This window comes from Orcinus orca, chromosome 1 (assembly GCF_937001465.1).
Source record: "Orcinus orca chromosome 1, mOrcOrc1.1, whole genome shotgun sequence".
NCBI lineage: Eukaryota > Metazoa > Chordata > Mammalia > Artiodactyla > Delphinidae > Orcinus > Orcinus orca.
Genome location: NC_064559.1, coordinates 78,275,352 through 78,287,774, shown reverse-complemented (window position 1 = coordinate 78,287,774; position 12,423 = coordinate 78,275,352).

Here is a 12,423-nt window from a genome sequence, read left to right as displayed (position 1 = left end):
TAAGTTTCTTTTTCTGTGTGACTTATTTCCTTTGAATCATTGTACCTAAATCCATTCATTGTGCTTGTACGGGCCAGACGACATTGATTTCATTGCTGAGTGATGTTCCATTGTACATAAGTATGAAAACTTCTTTATCCATTTCTCTCTTTCAAGGATATATAATTTGTACCGTAGTCGAGACTCTTGTAAACAGAGCAGCCCTAAACTTTGGGGTGGTTGTTTCTTGTTATTTTAATTTTCCTGAGTTATAGTGCTATAAGTAGGTTTAGGGTTAGGGTTAAGGTTAGGGTTAGGGAACGGGTATGGTTTAGGATGCGACAATGGTTTAGAGTGAGCGAAAGTGTTAGGGTACAGGTCAGTGTTAGTGTACCGTTTAGGATTAGGGTAAGTGTTAGGGTAATGCTTCAGGTTAGGGTTATGGTTAGGGAATGGGGATGGTTTAGGGTAGAAGTTAGGGTACGACAACAGTTTAGGGATAGCGTACATGTAAGGGTAAGAGTTAGTGTTAGCGTACGGGTTAGGATTAGGGGACGGGTTAGGGTAAGGCTTCGGGTAAGGGTTAGGGTTAGCGTTAGGGATAGGGGACGGTGACCGTTTAGGGAACAGGTTAGGGTATGACAATGGTTGAGAGTCAGCATTCGTGTTAGGGTATGAGTTAGAGTTAGCGTATGGGTTAGGATTAGGGGACCGGATAGGGTAAGACTTCGGGTAAGGGTTAGGGATAGGGTTAGGGGACGGGGAAAGTTTAGGGTACAGGTTAGGGTACGACAAGAGTTTAGGGTGAGCGTACGTGTTAGGGTATGGGTTAGTGTTAGAATACGGGTTAGAATTAGGGGACGGGTTATGGTAAGGCTTCAGGTAAAGTTTAAGGTTAGGATTAGGGGACTGGGAAGGTTTAGGGTACAGGTTAGGGAACGACGATGGTTTAGGGTGAGTGTACATGTTAGGGCATGGGTTAGTGTTAGCATACGGGTTAGGATTAGCGGACAGGTTAAGGTAAGGCTTCGGGTAAAGGTTAGGGTTAGGGTTAGGGGACGGGGAAGGTTTAGAGTACAGTTTAGGTTACGACAATGGTTTAGGGTCAGTGTACGTGTTAGGGTACGGGTTAGTTTAGCGTACGGGTTAGGATTAGGGGACGGGTTAGGGTAAGGCTTCAGGTAAGGATTAGGGTTAGGAGAGGGGGGCAGTTTAGGGTACAGGTTAGGGTGTGACAGCGGTTTAGGGTGACCGTACGTGTTAGGGTATGGGTTAGTGTTAGCGTACGGGTTAGGATTAGATGACGGGTTAGGGTAAGGCTTCAGGTAAGGGTTAGGGTTAGGGTTAGGGTTAAGGGACGGGGATGGTTTAGGGTACAGATTAGGGTACTACAACGGTTTAGGGTGAGTGTACGTGTTATGATAAGAGTTAGTGTTAGCGTACGGGTTAGGATGAGGGGACAGGATGGGATAAGGCTTCCGGTAAGTGTTAGGGTTAGGCTTATGGGACGGGGACGGTTTAGGTACATGTTAGGGTACAACAACGGTTTAGGGTGAGCATAGGTATTAGAGTACAGGTTAGTGTTAGGGTATGGCTTAGGATTAGGGGACGAGTTAGGGTAAGGCCTCGGGTAAGTGTTAGGGTTAGGGGACAGTGTCGGATTAGGGTACAGTTTAGGGTACGACAATGGTTAAGGGTGAGCGTACGTGTTAGGGTACAGGATAGTGTCAGCGTACGAGTAAGGATTAGGGGAAAGTTTAGGGTACGGCTTCCAGTAAGGGGTACGGTTAGGGTTAGGGAATGGAGACAGTTTAGGGCACAGGTTAGGGTACAACAACGGTTTAGGGTGAGCATAAGTGTTAGGGTATGGGTTAGTGTTAGCGTACGGGTTAGGATTAGTGGACGGGTTAGCGTAAGGCTTCGGGTAAGGGTTAGGGTTACGGTTAGGGGACGGGGATGGTTTATGGTACAGGTTAGGGTACGACAAAGGTTTAGGGTGAGGCGTACGTGTTAGGGTATGGGTTAGTGTTAGCGTACTGGTTAGGATTAGGGGACGGGTTAGGGTAAGGCTTCGGTTAAGGGTTAGGGTTAGGGGACGGGGACAGTTTAGGGGACAGGTAAGTGTACGACAACGGTTTAGGGTGCGCGTAAGTGTGAGGGCACGGGTTAGTGTTATCGTACGGGTTAGGATTAGGGGACGGGTTAGGGTAAGGCTTCGGGTAGGGGTTAGGGTTAGGTAAGGGTTAGGGTTACTGTTAGGGTTAGGTGGACAGGGACGGTTTTGGGTACAGGTTAAGGTACGACAATGGTTTAGGGTAAGCATACGTGTGAGGGCACGGGTTATTGTTAACGTAAGGGTTAGGATTAGGGGACGGGTTAGGGTTAGGGTTAGGGGACGGGGACGGTTTAGGGGACAGGTTAGGATACGACAACGGTTTAGGATGACTGTACGCGTGAGGGCACGGTTTAGTGTTAGCGTACGGGTTAGGATTAGGGGACGGGTTAGGGTAAGGCTTCGGGTAAGGGTTAGGTTTAGGGTTAGGGTTAGGGGACGGGGACGGTTTAGGGGACAGGTTTGGGTACGACAAAGGTTTAGGGTGAGCGTACGTGTGAGGGCACTGGTTAGTGTTAGCGTATGGGTTAGGATTAGGGGACGGGTTAGGGTAAGGCTTCGGGTAAGGGTAAGCGTTAGGGTTAGGGTTAGGGGATGGGGACGGTTTAGGGGACAGGTTAGGGTACGACAACGGTTTAGGGTGAGCGTACATGTGAGGGCAGGGGTTAGTGATAGCGTACGGTTTAGGATTAGGCGACGGGTTAGGGTAAGGCTTCAGGTTAGGTTTAGGGTTAGTGTTAGGGGACGGGGACGGTTTAGGGAACAGGTTAGGGTACGACAATGGTTTAGGGTAAGCGTACGTGTGAGGGAATGGGTTAGTCTTAACGTATTGGGTAGGATAAGGGGACGGGTTAGGGTAAGGCTTCGGGTAAGTGTTAGGGTTAGGGTTAGTGTTAGGGTTAGGGTTAGGTTTAGGGTTAGGGAACGGGGACGGTTTAGTGGACAGGTTAGGGTATGACAACGGTTTAGGGTGAGCGTACGTGCGAGGGCACGGGTTAGTGTTACCGTACGGGTTAGGATTAGGGGATGGGTTAGGTTAAGTCTTCAGGTTAGGGTTGGTTAGGGGATGGGTACGGTTTAGGAGACAGGTTAGGGTAAGACAACGGTCTGTGGTGAGCGTACGTGTGAGGGCACAGGTTAGTGTTAGCGTACGGTTTGGGATTAGGGGATGGGTTAGGGTAAGACTTCTGGTAAGAGTTAAGGTTAGGGTTAGGGTTAGGGGATGGGGATGGTTTAGGGGACAGGTTAGGGTACGACAATGTTTTAGGGTGAGCGTACGTGTGAGGGCACGGGTTACTGTTAGCGTACGGGTTAGGATTAGGGAACGGGTTAGGGTAAGGCTTCGGGTAAGTGTGAGGGTTAGGGTTAGGGTTAGGGAACAGGGACGGTTTAGGGGACAGGTTAGGGTACAACAACGGTTTAGGGTGAGCGTACTTGTGAGGGCACTGGTTAGTGTAAGCGTACGGGTTAGGATTTGGTGATGGGTTAGGGTAAGGCTTCGGGTAAGTGTTCGGATTAGGGTTCGGGCTAGGGTTATGGTGAGGGTTAGGGGACGGGGACGGTTTAGGGGACAGGTTAGGGTACACCAACGGTTTAGGGTGAGTGTACGTGTGAGGGCACGGGTTAGTGTTAGCGAACGGGTTAGGATTACGGGATGGGTTAGGGTAAGGCTTCGGGTAAGGGTTAGGGTTAGGGTTAGGGTCAGGGGATGGGGATGGTTTAGGGGACAGGTTAGGTTACGCCAATGGTTTAGGGTGAGAGTACGTGTGACGGCACGGGTTAGTGTTAGCGAATGGGTTAGGATTAGGTGATGGGTTAGGGTAAGGCATCGAGTAAGGGTTAGGGTTAGGGTTAGGGGATGGGGACGGTTTAGGGGACAGGTTAGGGTACGACAACGGTTTAGGGTGAGCGTACGTGTGAGGGCACGGATTAGTGTTAGCGTACGGGTTAGTATTAGGGGACGGGTTAGGGTAAGGTTTCGGGTAAGGGTTAGTGTTACGGGAAGGGGACGGTTTAGGGGACAGGTTAGGGTACGCCAACTGCTTACGGTGAGCGTTGGTGTGAGGGCACGTGTTAGTGTTAGCATAGGGGTTAGGATTAGGGGATGCTTTAGGGTAAGGCTTCGGGTAAGGTTTAGTGTTAGAGTTAGGGTTAGGGTTAGGGGACGGGGACGGTTTAGGGGACAGCTTAGGGTACCACAGCGTTTTAGGGTGAGCATACGTGTGAGGGCACGGGTTATCGTTATAGTACGGGTTAGGATTAGGGGACGGGTTAGGGTAAGGCTTTGGGTAGGGTTAGGGTTAGGGTTAGGGGATGGGGACGTTTTAGGGGACAGGTTAGGGTACCACAGCGGTTTAGGGTGAGCGTACGTGTGAGGGCATGGGTTAGTGTTAGCGTACGGGTTAGGATTAGGGGACGCGTTAGGGTAAGGCTTCGGGTAAGGGTTAGTGTTAGGGGACGGGGACGGGGACGGGGACGGTTTAGGGGACAGGTTAGGGTACGACAACGGTTTAGGGTGAGCGTATGTGTGAGGGCACGGGTTAGTATTAGCGTACGGGTTAGGATTAGGGGACGGGTTACGGTAAGGCTTCGGGTAAGGTTTAGGGCTAGGGTTTGGGGACGGAGACGGTTTAGGGGACAGGTTAGGGTACGACAACGGTTTAGGTTGAGCGTACATGTGAGGGAATGGGTTAGTGTTAGCGTACGGGTTAGGATTAGGGGACGGGTTAGGGTAAGGCTTCGGTTAAGGGTTAGGGTTAGGGTTAGTGTTAAGGTTATTGTTAGGGTTAGGATTAGGGGACAGGGACGGTTTAGGGGACAGGTTAGGGTACAACAACAGTTTAGGGTGAGCGTACGTATGAGGGCACGGGTTAGTGTTACCGTACAATTTAGGATTAGGGGACGGGTTAGGGTAAGCCTTCGGGTAAGGGTTATGGTTAGGGTTAGGGTTAGGGTCAGGGGACGAGGACGGTTTAGGGGACAGGTTAGGGTATGACAACGGTTTAGGGTGATCATACGTGTGAGGGAACGGGTTAGTGTTAGTGTACGAGTTAGGATTATGGGACAGGTTAGTGTAAGGCTTCGGGTAAGGGTTAGGGTTAGGTTTAGGGAATGGGGACGGTTTAGGGGACAGGTTAGGGTATGACAAGGTTTTAGGGTGAGCGTACATGTGTGGTCACGGGTTAGTGTTAGCGTACGAGTTAGGATTAGGGGACGGGTTAGCGTAAGGCTTCGGGTAAGTCTTAGTGTAAGGATTAGGGTAAGGTTTAGGGTATGGGGACGGATTTGGGGACAGTTTAGGGTACGAAAACAGTTTAGAGTGAACGTATGTGTGAGGGCAGGGGTTAGTTTTAGCGTACGGGTTATGATTAGGGGACGGGTTAGGGTAAGGCTTCGGGTAAGTGTTAGGGTTAGGGTTAGGGGATGGGAACGGTTTAGGGGACAGGTTAGTGTACGCAAACGGTTTAGGGTGAGCATACGTGTGAGGGCACGGGTTAGTGTTAGCGTACGGGTTAGGATTAGAGGACGGGTTAGGGTAAGGCTTCGGGTAAGTGTTAGGGTTAGGGTTAGGGTTATGGGATGGGGATGTTTTAGGGGACTGGTTCGGGTATGACAATGGTTTAGGGTGAGCGTAAGTTTGAGGGCACGTGTTAGTGTTAGCGTACGGGTTAGGTTTAGAGGACGGGTTAAGTTAAGGCTTCGGGTTAGGGTTTTGGTTAGGGGATGGGGACAGTTTAGGGTCCAGGTGAGGGTAAGAAAACGGTTCATGGCGAGCGTACGTGTGAGGGCACGGGTTAGTGTTAGTGTACGGCTTAGGATTAGGGGACGGTTTAGGTTAAGGCTTCGGATAAGGGCCAGGGTTAGTGTTAGTGTAGGGGACGGGGATGGTTTAGGGTACAGGTGAGGGTACGACAACGGTTTATGGCGAGCATACGTGTGAGGGCACAGGATACTGTTAGCGTACGGGTTAGGATTAGGGGATGGGTGAGGGAAAGGCTTCGGGGAAGGGTTAGGGTTAGGGTTCGGGCTAGGGATAGGGTTAGGGGACGGGGACGGTTTAGGGTCCAGGTGAGGGTATGACAACGGTTTAGGGTGAGCGTACGAGTGAGGGCACAGGTTAGTGTTAGCGTATGGGTTAGTATTAGTGGACGGGTGAGGGGAAGGCTTCGGGGAAGTGTTAGGGTTAGCGTTCGGGCTAGAGTTAAGGTTAGGGGACGGGGACAGTTTAGGGTCCTGGTGAGGGTACAACAATGGTTTAGGGGGAGCGTACGTGTCGGGGCACGGGTTAGTGTTAGCATATGGGTTAGGATTAGGGGACGGGTGAGGGGAAGGCTTCGGGGAAGGGTTAGGTTTACGGTTCGGGCTAGGGTTAGGGTTAGGGGACGGGGACGGTTTAGGGTCCTGGTGAGGGTACGACAACGGTTTAGGGGCAGGGAACGTGGGAGGGCACAGGTTAGTGTTAGTGTACGGGTGAGGATTAGGGGACGGGTGAGGGGAAGGTTTAGGGTTAGGTTTCGGGCTAGGTTTAGGGTTAGGGGAAGGTGACGGTTTAGGGTCCAGGTGAGGGTACGACAACGGTTTAGGGGAACGTACGTGTGAGGGCACGGGTTAGTGTTAGCGTACGGGTTAGGATTAGGAGACGGGTGAGGGGGAGGCTTCGGGGAAGGGTTAGGGTTAGGGTTCGGGCTAGGGTAGGGTTAGGGGACGGGGATGGTTTAGGTTCCAGGTGAGGGTACAACAACAGTTTAGGGTGAGCGTACGTGTGAGGGTATGGGTTAGTGCTAGAGTACGGCTTAGGATTAGGGGACGGGTGAGGGGAAGGCTTCGGGGAAGGGTTAGGGTTAGGGTTCGGGCTAGGGTTAGCGTTAGGGCACGGAGACGGTTAAGGGTCCAGGTGAGGGTACGACAATGGTTTAGGGCGAGCGTACATTTGAGGGCACGGGTTACTGTTAGCGTACGGGTTAGTATTAGGGGACGTGTGAGGGGAAGGCTTCGGGAAGGGTTAGGGTTAGGGTTCGTGCTAGGGTTAGTGTTAGGGGACCGGGACAGTTTAGGGTCCAGGTGAGGGTACGACAAAGGTTTAGGGTGAGCATACGTGTGAGGACATGAGTTAGTGTTAGCGTACGGGTTAGGATTAGGAGACGGGTGAGGGTAATGCTTCAGAGAAGGGTTAGCGTTAGGGTTCGGGCTAGGGTTAGGGTTAGGGGACGGGGACGGTTTAGGGTCCAGTTGAGGGTACGACAACGGGTTAGGGCGAGCGTACGTTTGAGGGCAAGGATTACTGTTAGCGTACGGCTTAGTTTTAGGGGACGGGTGATGGGAAGGCTTCGGGGAAGGGTTAGGGTTAGGGTTCAGGCTAGGGTTAGGGTTAGGGTATGGGAACGGTTTAGGGTCCAGGTGAGGGTACGACAATCGTTTTGGGGGCACGTACGTGTCAGGGCACGTGTTAGTGTTAGCGTACGGCTTAGGATTACGGGACGGGTGAGGGGAAGGCTTCGGGGAAGGGTTAGGTTTTGGGTTAGGGCTAGGGGTATCGTTAGGGGATGGGGACGGTTTAGGGTCCAGGTGAGAGTACGACAACGGTTTAGGGGGAGCGTACGTGTGAGGGCACAGGTTACTGTTAGCGTACGGGTTACGATTAGGGGACGGGTGAGGGGAAGGCTTCGGGGAAGGGTTAAGTTTAGGGTTCGGGCTAAGGTTAGGGTTAGGGGACGGGGACGGTTTAGGGTCCAGGTGAGGGTACGACAACGGTTTAGGGGGAGCGTACGTGTGAGGGCACGGGTTAGTGTTAGCATACTGGTTAGGATTAGGGGACGGGTGAGGGGAATGATTCGGGGCAGTGTTGGGGTTAGGGTTCGGGCTAGTGTTAGTCTTAGGGTACGGGGACGGTTTAAGATCCAGGTGAGGGTATGACAACGGTTTTGAGGGATCGTATGTGTGAGGGCACGGGTTAGTGTCAGCGTACGGGTTAGGATTAGGGGACGGGTGAGGGGAAGTCTTCGGGGAAGGGTTAGGGTTAGGGTTCGGGTTAGGCTTAGGGTTAGGGGACGGGGATGGTTTAGGGTCCAGGTGAGGGTACAACAACCGTTTAGGAGGAGGGTACGTGTGAGGGCATGGGTTAGTGCTAGCGTACGGCTTACGATTAGGGGACGTGTGAGGGGAAGGCTTCGCTGAAGGGTTAGGGTTAGGGTTCGGGCTAGAGTTAGGTTTAGGGGATGGGGAGGGTTTAGGGTCCAGGTGAGGGTATGACAACGGTTTAGGGGGAGCGTACGTGTGAGGGCACGGGTTAGTGTTAGCGTACGGGTTAGGATTAGGGGACGGCTGAGGGGAAGGCTTCGGGGAAGGGTTAGGGTTAGGGTTCGGGCTAGGGTTAGGGTTAGGGGACGGGGACGGTTTAGGGTCCAGGTGAGGGTACGACAACGGTTTAGGGGGACCGTACGTGTGAGGGCACGGGTTAGTGTTAGCGTACGGGTTAGGATTAGGGGACGTGTGAGGGGAAGGCTTCGGGGAAGGGTTAGGTTTAGGGTTCGGGCTAGGGTTAGGGTTAGGGGACGGGGACGGTTTAGGGTCCAGGTGAGGGTACGACAATGGTTTAGGAGGAGGGTACGTGTTAGGGCAAGGGTTAGTGCTGGCGTACGGGTTACGATTAGGGGACTGGTGAGGGGAAGGCTTCGGGGAAGTGTTAGGGTTAGGGTTCGGGTTAGGGTTAGGGGACGGGGAGGCTTTAGGGTCCAGGTGAGTGTACGACAACAGTTTAGAGTGAGCGTACGTGTGAGAGCACGGGTTCGTGTTAGCCTACGGGTTAGGATTAGGGGACGGGTGAGGGGAAGGCTTCGGGGAAGGGTTAGGGTTAGGGTTCGGCCTAGGGTTAGGGTTAGGGGACGGGGACGGATTAGGGTCCAGGTGAGGGAATGACAACGGTTTAGGGGGAGTGTACGTGTGAGGGCACGGGCCAGTGATAGCGTACGGCTTAGGATTAGTGGACAGGAGAGGGGAAGGCTTCATGGAATGGTTTGGGTTAGGGTTCAGGCTAGGGTTAGGTTTAGGGTACGGAGACGGTTTAGGGTCCAGGTGAGAGTACGACAACGGTTTAAGGGGAGCGTACGTGTGAGGGCACGGGTTAGTGTTAGGAACGGGTTAGGATTAGGGGACGGGTGAGGGGAAGGCTTCGAGGAAGGGTTAGGGTTAGGGTTCGGGCTAGGGTTAAGGTTAGGGGACGGGGACAGTTTAGTGTCCAGGTGAGGGTATGACAACGGTTTAGGTTTAGCGTACGTGTGAGGGCACGGGTTAGTGTTAGCGTACGGGTTAGGATTAGGGGGCGAGTGAAGGGAAGGCTTAGGGGAAGGGTTAGGGTTAGGGTTCGGGCTAGGGTTAGGGTTACGGATCGGGGAATGTTTAGTGTCCAGGTGAGTGTACGACAATGGTTTAGGGGGAGCGTACGTGTGAGGGTACAGGTTAGTGTTAGCGTACGGGTTAGGATTACGGGACGGGTGAGGGGAAGGCTTCGGGAAAGGGTTAGGGTTAGGGTTCGGGCTAGGGTTAGGGTTAGGGGACGGGGACGGTTTAGGGTCCAGGTGAGGGTACGAGAATGGTTTAGGAGGAGCGTATGTGTGAGGGCACGGGTTAGTGTTAGCGTACAGGTTAGGATTAGGGGACGGGTGAGGGGAAGGCTTCGGGGAAGGGTTAGGGTTAGGGTTCGGGCTAGGGTTAGGTTTAGGGAACAGGGACGGTTTAGGGTCCAGGAGAGGGTTCGACAACGGTTTAGGGGGAGCGTACGTGTGAGGGCACGGGTTAGTGTTAGCGTACGGGTTAGGATTAGGGGACGGGTGAGGGGAAGGCTTCGGGGAAGGGTTAGGGTTAGGGTTCGTGCTAGGGTTAGGCGTAGGGTACGGGGACGGTTTAGCGTCCAGGTGAGGGTACGACAACGGTTTAGGGGGAGTGTACGTGTGAGGGCACGGGTTAGTGTTAGCATGCGGGTTAGGATTAGGGGAAGGGTGAGGGCAAGGCTTCGGGGAAGGGTTAGGGTTAGTGTTCGGGCTGGGGTTAGGGTTAGGGGACGGGGACGGTTTAGGGTCCAGGTGAGGGTACGACAACGGTTTAGGGGGAGCGCACGTGTGAGGGCACGGGTTAGTGTTAGCGTATGGGTCAGGATTAGGGGACGGGTGAGGGGAAGGCTTCGAGGAATGGTTAGGGTTAGGGTTCGGGCTAGGGTTAGGGTTAGGGGACGGGGACGGTTTAGGGTCCAGGTGAGGGTATGACAAAAGTTTAGGGAGAGCGTACGTGTGAGGGCATGGGTTAGTGTTAGCGTACGGGTTAGGATTAGCGGACGGGTGAGGGGAAGGCTTTGGGGAAATGTTAGGGTTAGGGTTAGGTTTAGGGGACGGGGACGGTTTAGGGTCCAGGTGAGGGTACGACAACGGTTTACGGGGAACGTACGTGTGAGGGCACGGGTTAGTGCTAACGTACGGGTTAGGATTAGGGGATGGGTGAGGGGAAGGCTTCGGGGAAGTGTTAGGGTTATGGTTCGGGCTAGGGTTAGTGTTAGGGGACGGGGACGGTTTAGGGTCCAGGTGAGGGTATGACAACGGTTTAGGGGGAGCGTACGTGTGAGGGCACGGGTTAGTGTTAGCGTACGTGTTAGGATTAGGGGACGGGTGAGAGGAAGGCTTCGGGGAAGTGTTAGGGTTAGGGTTTGGGCTAGGGTTAGGGTTAGGGGACTGGGACGGTTTACGGTCCAGGTGAGGTTATGACAACGGTTTAGGGGGAGCGTACATGTGAGGGCACGGGTTAGTGTTAGTGTACGGGTTAGGATTATGGGACGGGTGAGGGGAAGGCTTCGGGGAAGGTTTAAGGTTAGGGTTCGGGCTAGGGTCCAGGTGAGGGTACGACAACTTTTCACGGGGAGCGTACGTGTGAGGGCAGGTGTTAGTTTTAGCATACGGGTTAGGATTAGGGGACGGGTGAGGGGAAGGCTTCGGGGAAGGGTTAGGATTAGGGTTCGGGCTAGGGTTAGGTTTAGGGAACGGGGACGGTTTAGGGTGCAGGTGAGGGTACGACAATGGTTGAGGGGGAGCGTACGTGTGAGGCCACGGGTTAGCATTAGCGTACGGCTTAGGATTAGGGGACGGGTGAGGGGAAGGCTTCAGGGAAGAGTTAGGGTTAGGGTTCGGGCTAGGGTTAGGGTTAGGGAACGGGGATGGTTTAGGGTCCAGGTGAGTGTACGACAACTGTTAAGGGTGAGCGTACGTGTGAGACCATGGGTTAGTGTTAGCGTACGGGTTAGGATTAGGGGACGGGTGAGGGAAGGCTTAGGGGAAGGGTTAGGGTAAGGGTTCGGGCTAGGGTTAGGGTTAGGGGACAGGGACGGTTTAGGGTCCAGGTGAGGGTACGACAACGGTTTAGAGGGAGCGTACGTGTGAGGGCACGGGTTAGGGTTAGCGTACGAGTTAGGATTAGGGGACATGTGAAGGGAAGGCTTCGGGGAAGTGTTAGGGTTAGGGTACGGGCTAGGTTTAGGGTTAGCGGTCGGGGACGCTTTAGGGTCCAGGTGAGGGTACGACAACGGTTTAGGGGGGGCGTACGTGTGAGGGCACGTGTTAGTGTTAGCGTACGGGTTAGGATTAGTGGACAGGTGAGGGGAAGGCTTCGAAGAAAGTTTAGAGTTACGGTTCGGGCTAGGGTTAGGGTTAGGGGACGGGGACGGTTTAGGGTCCAGGTGAGGGTACGACAATGGTTTAGGGGGAGCGTACGTGTGAGGGCATGGGTTAGTGTTAGCGTACGGGTTAGGAATAGGGGACGCTTGAGGGGAAGGCTTCGGGGAAGCGTTAGTGTTAGGGTTCGGTCTAGGGTTAGGGTTAGGGGACGGGGACGGTTTAGTGTCCAGGTGAGGGTACGACAACAGTTTAGGGGGAGCGTACGTGTGAGGGCACGGGTTAGTCTTAACGTACGTGTTAGGATTAGGGGACGGGTGAGGGGAAGGCTTCGGGGAAGTGTTAGGGTTAGGGTTCGGGCTAGGGTTAGGGTTAGGGGACGGGGAAGGTTTAGGGTCCAGGTGAGGATACGACAACGGTTTAGGGGGAGCGTACGTGTGAGGCCACGGGTTAGTGTTAGCGTACGGGTTAGGATTAGGGGACGGGTGAGGGGAAGGCTTTGGGGAAGTGTTAGGGTTAGGGTTCGGGCTAGGGTTAGGTTTAGGCAACGGGGACGGTTTAGGGTCCAGCTGAGGGTACGATAAAGGTTTAGGGGGAGCGTACGTGTGAGGGCATGGTTTAGTGTTAGCGTACGGGTTAGGATTAGGGGACGGGTGAGGGGAAGGCTTCGGGGAATGGTTA